Source organism: Salminus brasiliensis, chromosome 5 (genome assembly GCF_030463535.1).
Source record: "Salminus brasiliensis chromosome 5, fSalBra1.hap2, whole genome shotgun sequence".
NCBI classification, from domain to species: Eukaryota; Metazoa; Chordata; class Actinopteri; order Characiformes; family Bryconidae; genus Salminus; species Salminus brasiliensis.
Genome location: NC_132882.1, coordinates 29,640,806 through 29,656,261, shown reverse-complemented (window position 1 = coordinate 29,656,261; position 15,456 = coordinate 29,640,806).

Here is a 15,456-nt window from a genome sequence, read left to right as displayed (position 1 = left end):
TGGGTGAAGATTATTTGGGTAGTTTCTTATTGTAGGCAGTTAGAAGCTCATATAAGGGTACTGAAAGGAGTGAATTTTAAATTTTGGAACATTGATGTGAGAATTTGATTGCATTTAGCAACAGAAGTGTGTGTTAGTGAGGTCAGAATGTTGGATGTTAATCATTCAACCTCAACCCCCAAATCAAAGTGCAAAGTTTCCCCAGCTCATTGCAGAAGTAATGGGCACTGTGAGCACCATCATTCCAGAGAACACCTTTCCACTGCTCCACGGCTCAATGCTGGGGGGCTTTATACCCCTCTAGCCCACGCTTGGCATTAGGCATGTCGCCCAAAGGTTCATGTCCATCTACTCCAGTGAGACCTATTATATTGCCAATACTTCTCTACAGAGACTAGACAAGCTGTGTGTGTACATTTTAATATCTGTGTCAGCAATGGGTGCAACTTAAAGTAGCTAAATGTGTTTTGTTTAAAGGGGTGTCCACAAACATTTGGACATACAGTGTACAAATATGAGTGTTTATTTTCTCTTTTCTGGCTAAAAGAATTATAATTTTTATTTACTTTAAATCTAAACTTTTGTAAGGGATTTGTGTGTCCACTCAGGTGGTCAGCTTGCTCATCAGTGCTTTAACACTGTAGAAGAAACCCTGTGTAATATTTAGTGGTGATGGGTGCCCCCAAGTGGACAAAGTAGAAGCACTCGCAGCACTCAGGTAAATATGATCATATGATACAAATTTTAGCTAAAGAGCTAACCTTAACTAGGCATTGGAATGTGACAGTCATGTCCTGTTAGGCAGGAAGGTGGTTCAGTGTAGACTGGCTTACATTAGCCAGGCAGGAAGGTGGTTCAGTGTAGCCAATCAATGTATGATTGGCAAAACACCAATAATTGAATGGTATCTTAAGTTTTTTTGACAACTTGTCTTCTCGTCTGTCCACAGTCTGTATTCCAGTCTGTCCAGTCTCCTCCCGGGACCACCTGGGACTTCTACCGTAGCTTCCCATTTCATTCAGATGGTAATGGATAGTGTGAGCTGACACTGTTGTGCCTTGTGTCTGCAGGTTCAGAACTCGGATTGTGGATCGTTAGCCACCATTCGAACAATCCTTGGTTGCCTTCCATCGGTTATGGAGGGTTTTTAGTGTGATGTGTGTGTGTGTGTGTTATGTTCCTGTTATTAATTAATTTTAGAAAACATGGACCTGCCAAGCCCTTCTTAACTTTAACTAAGACTTTATCAATATCACATGGGATTTAAAGTGTAGTTTAGTTTTCTCCACTTTCGCTTTGGACAATAGGAGACCTGATCATATAACCAACTATATTAATTAAGCACCTGCAGTACTTTTAAAATCCAGCTCCAAAATCTGTATGCTGGTTTCCAGTTACTTATAGTGTAGATTGTAAAGTGTTGCTACTGGTTTATAAACCAGTCAGCGGTTTATACCCAAAAAAACATCACAGATCTGTTTGAAGAGTATAACCCCACTCCAACTCTTAGATCCATGGACATTTGTCAACTAATTGAGTGCAAACATGATAAAGCAGCTGTTAGCTTTTATGCTTCAAAAACCTGGAACCAACTCTCAGAAGATCTCAGACGTGCCCTCAGATTAAACATACTTTATTTATGTAATTGCACTAATTTCCAACCAATTTATTACAGTAACTGTAAGACTTCGTAGCAGATGCGTGAGACGACCACGGCATAGTTCAGACCTAATAAAATGACAGTGCATGATCAGTGCATTTGTCAGTGTTTAGGCATTATGTACAGCACTCACATTAACCTAAATACACCAAAAGAATGTAGACATTAGTTTTATGCTCCTGTGATCATAATGAAACTCCTCTAGGTTCATCATGTGTTAATAAGTGGGAAGTACTGCTGAAACACTGGTTTAACAGAATGTAGCTGCACTGCTACGCTGCATGTAGGGTGTAATTTGCGACTCACAGAACGACAGCACTGCCATGAAGATGATGTTTCGGTTGCCTCTTAACACTGTGTAGATGATGCTCAGCACAGACCAGTAGAATCCAGCAACCAGGAACCCCTAACCATTGGATTAACAAAAGCAGGGATACTGTATGTTTAGCATTATCAGAGGATCAGAGCTCTTCAATTGTAAACCTTGAATCAAGTTTCTGTCCTGAATTTTGTAGTCAGTGGTAGGTAGATATGTATGTATGACACCTGGTCATGATAAGGAGTTACAACAACAGTTTAGTTTACTACAAGTGCTTACAAAATCCAGGACTGGAAGCTAGACCCAGAGTCAAGATGTAAAGAGTTCTGCTTAAGGTGTATGAAAAAAGAAACTTAGTGGTTTGATCATTTAACCTAGATGATAACCTTGTATGATAACAAGCAACTGAACTGGGCTTATTATATAGGTTGAACAGACAAACCACTTTTTGTTTTTAAAAGATAGGCAGGTGATAGCAAAACCTAACTAACCAAACAACCACAAAAAAAGTATGTGGACACTGTAAGTGTGTTGTTTCTGGGGAGTAAGGTCCACAAAATAGCGCAGCAGACAGAGGTTCCCAGGTCACAGTGCTGGACTTTTATTGACGCACCCAAGCACATATTTACATACGCATAGATCACAAAACTTATAACTAAGAACGCTCTAATAAACCCACTGACAATATCAGCAGAAACTCCACCCTAGAACAAAGTGAATACAAACGCTGCTGTAAACAACTCAATCAACGCCACAGCTGTATGGTTTGGACATAAACTCCCATATGTACAGTCTTGGTGATGGTGTAGGAATGCTCACATCATCACAGACACCTTCTGATTAGTAGTTATCGCCTATTTCAGCCACACCAGTTCATAACAGATGCATAAATTAGAGTCTACAGACATGCAACCTCAAAAACTATATAGGCAGTTGGGGACCTGACACTTTTGTCTATTTTGAAGAACTTCAAAGTAGTTTGCCTGCTAAACACATTTTAGATACCTGCTGAAATTTAAGAAGGCTGAACCTAACTGAACTTATACTAGTTAATTTATACCCATGTTTTATGAGTCTTTTTTGGATTACAGCAATCCATCCACTGTGTATATTAAACAGTGGGCGCAGTGGGAGATTACAGATTCAGGTTTCACTCTGGGACAATGCTCTGGAGGGCATTATTTACACATGATCAGCTAATTCAAGTCACTGCCTTTTACTAAATGCATAAAGATCAGCAGCATCAAAAAAATGCCACAAGGTGCAATTTAAGATAAATGTCAAGGTGAACACCAAGATGTTCTTACGCATGTTCTTAAATGCAACAATTGGTATTTTTAATATGGAGATTCCCCCTACAGTTGGGCAGTGTAATTCACTGCAGTTCCCAGTAAAGCATCAAGTCATGTTTTGAGCTCCCTCTGAAGGATGGGCTTTGCACACTTTTACACACTTTTCTTAAGACACTAGTTTTTAAATGCAGCTTTTATATTGTATTTTACAGATTATTATAAATATGAGACCATTTTAATTTCGTAGTTTAATTCATCATTTAAATCTGTGCAGTGGATTGCTAAATATATGAAATGAGTGTGGTAGAAATGGCCAATAGGCAAAAAAACTGTAAGAACTGTGGTGTGACATCAGAAATCTGTTATTTTCCTTATCTACACACCAACTACTTTAAAAACAGTCACCAATGAACACTCTGTCTGAGACCAGTGTGAAGCTATTGTAAGGTCAGGAAAATGCTGTATCCACTTTCTTAAAAGGACTTTTATAAAAGTGCAGATTACCTAGCCAAAAACATCAACTAATCAACTAATCAAACAAACTAATCAACATGGCAGGGAACAGATGGCTGAATGACCTTAACTCAGCATTTATATGCAGCAGTGTCTGCTCACGGATCAGAGCTGTTTTACCTTGTGGATTGTAAATAATGTCTCTTGTGTGTCTCAGTTCTTGTGTCTTTATTGTGTCCACAGACTTTAAGTCATGCAGTGTGTGTGACCTAGTTACAGGAACTTATCTGTACCAGTATAATTTTTTTGTACTCTCGCAGCTGGACTCCCTCAACATCACTGATGAGCATGAAAACTTCGGACACACCCACCAAGAGGGACAGTGTAAGGACAGTCTTGCTCAAGGGCACAGAGAAGCTCTTCATCCTCACCCAGATCCTCTGTGAGTATATTAGCCTGGTCAGTTCATTTTTACAATAGACAAAATCTCAAAACATCTACTAGAGTGCTTGCCCTCTAGGACCTGGCAACCCATCTACAACAGGAGAAAAGAAGAACAGTTTATGCAAACAATACACACAAGATTTTCACAGAATGGCCTACAAACATACAATACATACAATACACCTACACAATAAAATAAACAACATTTGCATATGCATATATGATGTGATCTTATACAGCTAGCTTAACGCTTTCTTTTGACATTTTCAGGTACCCTTGCTACTTGTCTCCCATGAACACAGAGGACACCAGGATCTATGCCGGCACCAGGTAAGTCAATAATTATTGATCACAATCTGTTTTAACAAAAACTCCTATATGTACAGTCTTGGTGATGGTGTCGGGATGCTCACATCATCAAAGACACATCTTCTGATTAGTATTTGTCGCCTATTTCAGGCACACCAGTTCATAACAGATGCCTAAATTTGAGTCCACAGACATGCAACCTTAGTAGGTATTTAGGCAGTTGGGGGACCTGACAATTCAGAGTCAGAGTGGTTCGCCTGCTAATTTCATCATTTTTAGATACCTGCCCAAGTTTAAGAAGGCTGAACCCATTAAACAATGGGAGCAGTGGGAGACTACAGATTCAGATTCACTCTGGCACAACACTCTGGAGGGCAAAATCAGAGAAGATGCATAAAGATTGCAACATAAAAATGCCACAAGATGAACCTCAATGTAAACACCATGATGTTCTTAAACATGTTCTTAAATCCACTTCATTATGCAGGAAATTGCCTCCCCAGAGCTGTTTTTCCTTGTGGATTGTAAATAATGTATCTTGTGTGTCTCAGTTCTTGTGTCATGATTGTGTTCACAAACTTTGTCATGTAGTGTGTGTGACCTAGTTACAGAAACTTATCTGTACCAGTAAAGGACCTTCACACTTTTGCAGCTGGACTTCCACAACATCAATGACGGGCCGCAAAACTTGATACACACCCACGAGGAGGGACAGCGTAAGGTGTAGGACAGTCTTGCACAAGGACAGAGACAAACGCTTCACCCCCATCCAGATCCTCTGTGAGTATATTAACCTGGTCAGTTAGACATTTTACAAGATTTACAAGAGTTCCTTAATAAGTGAGTTGAGCGTGACTTAGGAAAGATGAGAAAACTTTAAAGGAAGCCAGGACTCCTCTGAACAAGTAGATGGTGTGAGTAACGACAAAGGCAAAATAAAGACACTTACGTCCTCAAGGGTGACCTCAGCCATGATGTTTTCTGTCTCTCTTAAAAAATACAAAAAGGACAAATATTGATTATTAAATTATACAAACAAATAATGATTAAACAAATTATTTTCACTCAATCACATAGTCCGTCATTGCAGTTATTGTCCGTTGTGTCCAGGGTCTTATGTCGTGCAATATTTCATGGACATTGAGAATTAGCATGTCAAGAGAAGTGCTGTGCACATTATGTAAAGGCTACATACACACAACATATTCAACCTATCCAATACCATAAGTTAAAAGGAGTGTTTACGTATTTGGTGTCATAAGGTAAGGTATATTGGTTTCGTGAGATAAACACTGGCCACTTTTCCAATGCAAAACTGAAGCATGGAGGGCAGAAGCACTATACATTGTTCAGGGTCACCTGTCAGTTACAGGCCCTTAGAAATGAGCATCACTAAATACACTTACTGTATACAAATCCATCCTTCCAATACAATCCTTTTACATCCTTATAGAAATAGTATTATTAAGCTATTGCTGTTATTATTTATGTTTTGATATGTTGCATTCTTAGTGAAATATAAAGGGCCAAATTCAAAAATATTATCAACTGTAAAATCATGTAAGTCATATTGTGTGATTAGCAGCTTGCATTGTAACTGTCCTAATGGCCTCATAAATAAAAATATAAATAAATAAATAAATAAATACAACACAGACAAAAAAAAAACATTTAAAACTAACTAAAACAACCCTATTACTGTTTGTTGTTTATTATTTGATGAGAGCATAGATGTAGCACCTGGCTAATATATCAAGTGCTAAGTACTAATCAAACTCACCAGGATCTGTGTGTGAATCCTTTGTAGAAGTACTGGGCTATAAACCAATGTTGTTTGTTTAAGTGTGTGTACCGTTTTCTGTAAGTTTCTCTGTGTGTGTCCGAAGGGTTTCAGAGAATCACAGTAATCTGGAGAAACTACAGCCGAAAAAATAACCGACCAACATTCCAATGTTTATGTTTAAAGGGACAGCAGAGCTCTGGGCTCGGGCTCTTCTGTAGGCCAGACAGTGATGTTGGTTTCCAGCTGCTCTGAGGGGCTTTTTATGTATGTAATCTTCCATTACATACATACGTCCATTATATACTTGTCCTTATAGGTAAGTCTGTTCACTCTGCTGCCATCCTTGCAATGATGCCGGGCAGTTATTTCCAGTCACACAAACCAGGCACATATTTCTATGAATGGGAGACACCAACACACTGGAAACTAAAGGTCCAATTATTGTTTTAAATCACAGATATAAAATCTGACAGAAATCTAGTAGTAGTTTGTAGCATTTGGCTTAAAACTGCATAAAACAGTATCTTTTTGGCTTGTTCTGGCAACTCTGCTTACGCAGATCTCCCCAGCGGAGGGTGCTTTCCCCCTCTACTGTGGCAACTCCAGAGGTTTTGGTCAATCCTCTTTCACTCATTGCATAACCAGCAAGCTGATTGGCTCTTTTTGTTTAAGGATGGAACTTTATCCGTAAACAGAGCGTTACGAGAACTCCCATTCATATTTCAGCCAGTGACTGACCTCCTCCTTCATAATGTCTCTGTGTGAACTTGATACTCCGACAGTTCTGTTGCTCAATCCGTACCACAAAAGGTGAGCCTTATAGTATCAGCAGTTATCTTGGACTGCATACAGGGCTCAACGGGTCCCATAACAAACGTCCACTTGGTCGGTCCAGATTTTCTAGAATTGTTACCGTTGCACAGCAATAACTCATTTATTGTGGAGCAACATTCTGGCAGTAGGAAAGTATATCCAGTATGAAAATCAGGAGTTGATTTCCTGATTTTCCTGAAATATTTCCTTGATTTCTTGAGTTTCTATATTTCCTGAAACCGCTGTATAGACCACTTGAGGTGTTATTGTGAATAACATCATGGCTGTGATGGTCTATGGCCCTCACCATCTGCTTGTGCCTGCAACCAATTCATAGCCGCATAAACCCACTCACCTCTTATGTTCTCTTGTTCAATTCTATACTATGCCTTTGGACGTGACTGTAGTAGTGCACTGCAAAGACTGCACTGTATCTTCAACAGAGGTTTAGCTGACCAGTTTGGCTTGGTCAGACTGTAAACAATGCTTTATAAGTACTGAGAAATAAAGGGTGACCTTGCGGCCTCTTTTTGTATTTTTAGGGATGAATGTGCAGAAAGCACTTGTTCTGTTGTGGTGTTGAGATATTTAAATTGGTCTTGTTTGATTGGTTTATTGCAAGCAGCTGAATGTTTGTACATTTTGCTAGTAGATCTAATTTGCAGTTGGGGTATCTGTATCATCTTTAGTTTCAAGAGTGTGTATCAGACTGAGGATTAGTTTCATGTGGATGTGAGGCGTACACACTAGACTGTTTGTGACTGTAGTTGTTAAGTTTATATAAATTTTATTTAATTGCAGCATTTTTATGTTTTTATTGATTTTATTTTTGTCACATTCATTTTTTACCTCTAGATTCAAACTGCTGCATTTTTTCTTTCTGCTTACTGGAGCTTCATCTCCATCTGCTGGATGCTGATCAGTTCATAGACCACCTGGAGAAGATCGTTCCAGAAAAAATACTTTTCACCAAAACGCAGCCCAATTTGTTTAATAAATAAATAAATAAAATATTGATGTTGATACTGTTGTAAATATGAGTAAAATAAAAATAAATAGGGACTCGTTGTTTAAAATGTTTGTTTTTTAATACATGGCTACATCCAGAAACATGTACTCCAACACTAAAACCATGAGAAGATAGTACACCTCCTTTATCAGTACCCTTACTGCTGTAAGTAGTGCAGTGTGTGTGTGTGTGTGTGTGTGTGTGTGTGTGTGTGTGTGTGTGTGTGCTGAATTGGTACAACGGAGATGTTTGTTTTTTTTCTGATGATGTTTTTAACGGTTTCAATGGTTGCCATAGTAACAACTAGATCAATAAAGTCCGGATTAATCAAGTCCGACACTTTACTGAGGTTTCACCATTTTCTTAAATTCATTTGTGGTGATGAATCCTCCCGCCAACTCTATGCTGAAGTTTGAGACTCCAGTGCTGGTGAGCAGAAACACAGAGAAGAAGTCAGCGAAGGTAAAAGCTGTTGGAGACATGTTCAGTTAGAGAACATCACAGTGGGCTGTGGGAGCACATGTTCGAGCTCAACCACTTGTTGATTTCTTCAGGAACTGTTGGAGGGACAAAATCACAACGATTAAATAACAAATACATATTTCTGACAAATATTTAAATGGATTTTACAGTTTAAACTCACCACTCGACTCACATACCTTACACTTAGGGAACTTCAGCCTCCCGGATCTCTGCCTTACGGTGGACTGTGGGAGAACAGCTTCAGCCTCCACCACCGGACCACAGAGCACATCCTCACAAGCCTGCTGGGAACACGAAGAGGTAGAAGCTTCTGCAGAGGAAGCAGAACGAGGAGCATCCTGCTGGGAAGAAGAAGAGGCGTTGTGCACCACAGAGTCCATCCTGAAAAACAAACAAATAACTGACAGACCTGGGGGTGTTTCACAGAGCAGGACTTCAGCCTGAAGTCCAGCCTGTCCAGTAGGAGAAAAGCTGAGGGACATTCCTATCCTCACCATTGGGCTAAAGTTATCTAGTAGCTGAAAAATGCTGCTTTGGGAAACAGCCCCCTGCAGTTCTTCCTGTGAACCTTGATGTAAATTATTAAATAATGAACATAATTAAATGCTTAACTAAATATTAAGCATATTAGATATTAGTAACTGAGATCTTTGAGCTCACTATCTGCATTCATTCAGATATATGGGTAAGTTATAATAATGCTATAATATATATATATATATATATATATATATATATATATATATTTCTATATATATACACTCCACCTCCAGCACAATGGGTTAATTATGGTTCTTACCTCGACTGCAGCCAACAGTGTTGTGCTGGGTGGAGCTGGGAGAACCACGTTTTGGCCCGGCTGATGGGTACATGGTGGAGCTCCCTGATCTTCCTCAGGAGTTCTGTTGCAGCAGCCTCCATCTGATGAACATCCTGTCCATGGCGTATTGAATTGTCAAGGATGTTAACAATGTGAGGGCGGTTCACTGCTCTCAGAATGTCACGTTCCCGAGGCAGGAAATCAAAATCATCATCATCTGTCTCGGTCATCATGTCCAGGATTTTAATAGCCACTTGGTTGGGGTACTGCTTGGATGTGGCCAGGAATTACAGTTAATTTAATCTTGACTTTGTTTTTATCTTAATCCTTATAGCACTGCTAAGACATGTTAGATCCCCATATTCTTTAAATATATGCTTTAATTCACATATAAGGGGAAGTTAGAATACTGTTGTGATACAGAACTAATTCTTATTTCCATATTTTAAGACTGAATCAGTTCAAAGTCCTGTATATAAAACCTGGGACTGGGTACTCTAATTACTACAGTTTCAATCAGGTTTTATTAAGCCAATCCATACCTATACATACATAACCATTAGGATTTGAAGATAAGGTAGATTTTTCAGAACCCTGCCCTGTGCCGTCTCACTACCCCAACCACTGTCCACATACCCCCAAGATTACCCCAAGGGTACACACAGTGAATCCTAAAATCACCCAACACCTTGATTTAAAAAATAACAGTAATAATAAAAAAGATACAATTAAATTAAATTAAATTAACAAATAAATAAATATTAAAATGTATTTTAATGTATTTATTTAATCATTTCAGCCATGTTACCGTCTCTCCAAGACGCATTTTACAACCAAAGTAGTTTTTTTTTTTTTTTTTTAACTATACACTGTGTGCATAATTATTAGGCAAATGAGTATTTTGATCACATCATCCTTTTTATACATGTTGTCCTACTCCAAGCTCTATAGGCTTGAAAGCCAACTACCAATCAAGTAAATCAGGTGATGTGCATCTCTGTAATAAGAAGGGGTGTGGTCTAATGACATCAACACCCTATAAAAGGTGTGCTTAATTATTAGGCAACTTCCTTTCCTTTGGCAAAATGGGTCAGAAAAGAGATTTGACGGACTCTGAAAAGTCAAAAATTGTGAGATGTCTTGCAGAGGGATGCAGCAGTCTTAAAATTGCCAAACTTTTGAAGCGTGATCACCGAACAATCAAGCGTTTCATGGCAAATAGCCAACAGGGTCGCAAGAAACGTGTTGGAAAAAAAAGGCGCAAAATAACTGCCCATGAATTGAGGAAAATCAAGCGTGAAGCTGCCAAGATGTCATTTGCCACCAAGATGTCATTTGCCATATTTCAGAGCTGCAACGTTACTGGAGTATCAAAAAGCACAAGGTGTGCGATACTCAGGGACATGGCCAAGGTAAGGAAGGCTGAAAAACGACCACCTTTAAACATAAGATAAAACGTCAAGACCTGGCCAAGAAATATCTAAAGACTCTTGATGGGCCAGATGGATGGGCCCGAGGCTGGATCAGTAAAGGGCAGAGAGCTCCACTCCGACTCAGACGCCAGCAAGGTGGAGGTGGGGTACTGGTATGGGCTGGAGTCATCAAAGATGAACTTGTGGGACCATTTCGGGTTGAGGATGGAGTGAAGCTCAACTCCCAGACCTACTGCCAGTTTCTGGAAGACACCTTCAAGCAGTGGTACTGAAAGAAGTCGGTATCGTTCAAGAAAAACATGATTTTCACGCAGGACAATGCTCCATCACATGCATCCAAATACTCCACAGTGTGGCTGGCCAGTAAGGGTGTGTGTGATGACATGGCCCCCTCTCTGAACAGTGTCTGGGAGGCTGTGGTGTCTGCACGCAATGTTGATCGTAAACAGATCAAGCAACTGACAGAATCTATGGATGGAAGGCTTTTGAGTGTCATCGTAAAGAAAGGTGGCTGTATTGATCACTGATTTGTTTTTGGTTTTGTTTTTGAATGTCAAAATATATTTGTTTTTTATTAAGTTGCCTAATAATTCTGCACAGTAATAGTTACCTGCACAAACAGATATCCTCCTAAGATAGCCAAATCTAAAAAAAAGCCCCACTCCAACTTCCAAAAATATTAAGCTTTGATATTTATCTTTTGGGTTTATTGAGAACATGGTTGTTCAATAATACAAAGAATCCTCTCAAATACAACTTGCCTAATAATTCTGCACACACTGTATAAAATACTTACATTCTGTTGAAGTATTTATGGGCTTAGTTATCATAATTTAACGTAATAACCATTACATTGGAGAAACACAGTCTGCGTATGTCCTGTTTTTACTGGTTCTGCTTCGTTTGTATTACTAAAAATTACCAGCTGTACTCTCTTCCCGCTACAGCTAGCTATGTTAGCACTGTGCTCCATGCGCTCTAAATACTGTGTGGGACTGATGGGGTTTCTTTGGTGTCCTGTAGCTGTTAGAGTGGAGGAGTACAGGACTGAGGAGCTGCTGTTTTCTCTCTCATTTTACTTGATTTAGATGTGCAGTCTCTTTATTGAGGGAGCGAAACAGCGGGGTTACACCAGGACAACCCCAACACCAGTAAAAATATGTGCTCTATGAGCGAATCTGCAGATTCTGTCCCACACAGAGATCAGAGTTCAGTCGGACTAACCGGAGACACATTTGTCCACACAGTGTAAATGCATGTGGCTAAAATCTCCTCAGGGTACAGTCCAGATACTCGTCCCATGAAGTGACCAGGTGTAAAAGGGGTCTACTGCATTTCTAATCCTGTAAACCGCTAAACCCCACTGCAGAAATACACCCATAACAGCGGAGTGGAAAGTTTAAAAATGAAGAAATATTAATAAGTATGAGCTCACAATTGTGTTTTCTTCTTACAGGTAAGATCATTAGTTCAGGTAAAGCCAGAGTTTTACACTGTAAATATAGTTCAGGCAGTTTAATGAAGACAAACCTGGTAAAGTAAATGGACTGGGTTTATTCAGTAAATGCTGCCTCTTATGGTGAAATCTTTCTGTACAGCACACAGGCTTGTTGCTGGGGTTGTACCCATGTTTCTTGCAGCAGTTAAGGTAATGTTAGATGTCATAAGAAGCTAAGATGTACCTTTAAACTATGGTACAACTGTGGCCCCTTTCCAAAAGGTACCAGCATGTGCTGTTAAAGGTACCACTCCAGCAACAGGCCAGTTTGGACCCTACAGTGACTAAAGTGTTCCAGATAAAATATCTACACAGATGTTTATAGTGTAGTTTCATGCTGTTTTATTTAGTAGTAAACACACACAACTTTTGCATTTATTCTGAGAGCATCAGAAACTAAACCCGAACTCCCTACCATTACAAAGGTGACATTGACAGCTACAAAACAATGAGACCAAAGCAAAAAGGTCAAAATGACCCCAGTTTTAAAACGTGTTTCATCCTAACATGGTAAGGTTTATGGTGCATTCAAGCAAGGGGGGAATCTACCTTAAAAGGTAACACTTAAAAGATCAAGCCTAATTAAACACACATTTACATTACACACTATTACAAAGACATCAGAGGAGTATTTACCCTTATTTACTGTAATACCAGACACACACTGATGCAGCTTCTCTTGAACAGTCCATCTCTGACAGCATCACTGATTTTCAGAGTCTTTTGTACGTCTGCTGGTAGAGATGAAAATGGTGAGCTTTCTTCAATATCACCCAGGAGTCCTTTAGAGGAACACTCCCAGCACTGCTCAGCTAAAGAGGCCACAAATGTTCACTGTCAAAGGATGGAGGACATCAATCTCATCATAAACAGTGAGATACCTAATATTGTGGGAACTTGATGGCTAAAAATTCATACTTTGTTCATTTATTCATTCATGTATTTGTTTGTTTGTGCATTTTTAGTCTTCTCCAAAGTACACCACAGAAGAGTGCAAACATGGCGAATACATTTGGGGAAACATAATATTCATGAATAAAAATGAATGAAAAGAGTCAGGTGCTCTAGTTCTGGTGAGTCTTCTTCCAAATAAAGAGTTCCCTCATTCGACTAACACACAAAGTCTCTGAATTGTAACTGTTTTTGAAAGAGTTGCCCGAGAGAGAGAGGAAATCATGGCTTCTGTAAATGAAGAGTCTACAGCGTCCTCCGACCTACAAGTCTATGGAACTACAGAAAAGTCAAAGGCTGGACAACTGGTTAGTATTGCCGGTAGATTTGCTTCTATGTACAATCCAACCCATCTCAAAGCCTTTAACAGAAGAACTCATGAGTGCCTCACACCATTACATGAATCCATCAGAAGCTGGGAATCATTTAGCCAATAAGATGTTCTCAGTGAACAATTTTTGGTTAGTAGAACTGACAGAATCTGTCAAGTTTTCTGGAGGTTTTTATTTAACTTTTTTTAATACTCTGGTAACGTTGCTGCAACAAATGAGAATCTCATTTTTAGATTATCAAACCATTTTTGGAATAACAGATGTAGTGTTTATTAACGTTCTCAACTTATGGTTTCTAAAGCATTTCATCTTCTTTAATAAATCTTCAATCTAAAGTTTTCTGGATGATCTGAGAACGTTTTTACATAACACTAATAAAATACCTACAATGTTGCTGCAACATTAAAATAACTATTTGTAGGTTTTATATAATGTTCATAAATCTTATGTAAATAAAACATCTCCGCAACTTTATGGCAACATTATTTTTACATTAGAACTTTCTGAAGGTTTCTCAACTACAGTTGGTTTTGAATCAAATACAAAGGTTTTTTTATTTAGTGTCTACACTAATAAAATACTATAAAAACTATAAACCATGACAAAAATTATTATTATAAATTATTTACTTGATAGAAAAGTGATCATGTATGATGTAAAAAGGTAAAGGTGCACGTATTTGTCACTGTACAGCAAAATGTGTCCTCCGCATTTATCCCATCTGTGGTAGTGAACACACACTCACACACACACAAGTGAACTAGGGGCAGTGAATACACACACTCAGAGCGGTGGGCAGCCAACTGGGCAAGCCCGGAGAGGGTAAAGGGCCTTGCTTAAGGGCCCAACAGTAGCAGTTTGCCGTTATCAATGGCCCGACGCTCTAACCGCTGAGCCACCACTGCCCCATGTATTGTGATCATTGATGTATCAATGGAAAATAAGGTGTGTGGGTGCACATTTGGAAGAAGTCTATACCCTACAGAAGTTTTGAACACTACAAACTACAAAACTACAAAAACTACAGAATGCTACCCATCGAAATGTCCTACCTAGCGACTGCATGCCTTCACAAACCCACAATTATGAATGTTTTCATGCGTTTCCTCGTGTGCTTCATACAATCTGCTCTTACTATTAATATTTCCTGGAGTGTTTCAAAAGTGTGACCTGCGATTCAATTTTTTAAAATATACTTTTATTTATTTAGGGACTTTTGACCGATCATCCGGGTCTTGAGCCCCATAAGCCACCCCTTGCTCTTGTAGTGTTGGGGAAATACCCAATTCAGGCGCTAGAGGGGGCAGCCCTGAATGAATGGGTCCTTACGAAGCCATCGTGCTAAAGTGTTCATTTTAAAATAAGTCAAATCATTTTCCTAAACAAACTCACTTTATTCCTCAAAGCGGATCAGTATCAAACATCTCAGCGTCTGATTTTTTTTAAAGCGTTTAAACTCCGTTAATAAACTTTATACCGCTGTCTGATTGTGCACGAGAACAGCCCGTCTGGCACCCTGTAGCCAGAAGCCCTGTGTCTTTCTGTCCTGTTTGCTGTAGAATAACACAAATATATGCGTCTGTTTTTAATGAAATACGTCCTTCTGTTTTAGAAAAATATAGAGAAAAATGACCTGAAATCAAATCACGTTTATTGTCACATCGCATTACACAAGTGTAAAGGTGAGTGAAAAACACAGACATGTACGCATTAACTTACACTATACAAACACTATACATACCCTTTAGGTACTTTATTGCACTGTGTAAAACGTACAGGTTTAAAAGATAATCGGAAATGTTTACTATTAACATAAAGTCTTCTTAACGTTCAGCCGTAGCGCCCTCTAGCGTCCAA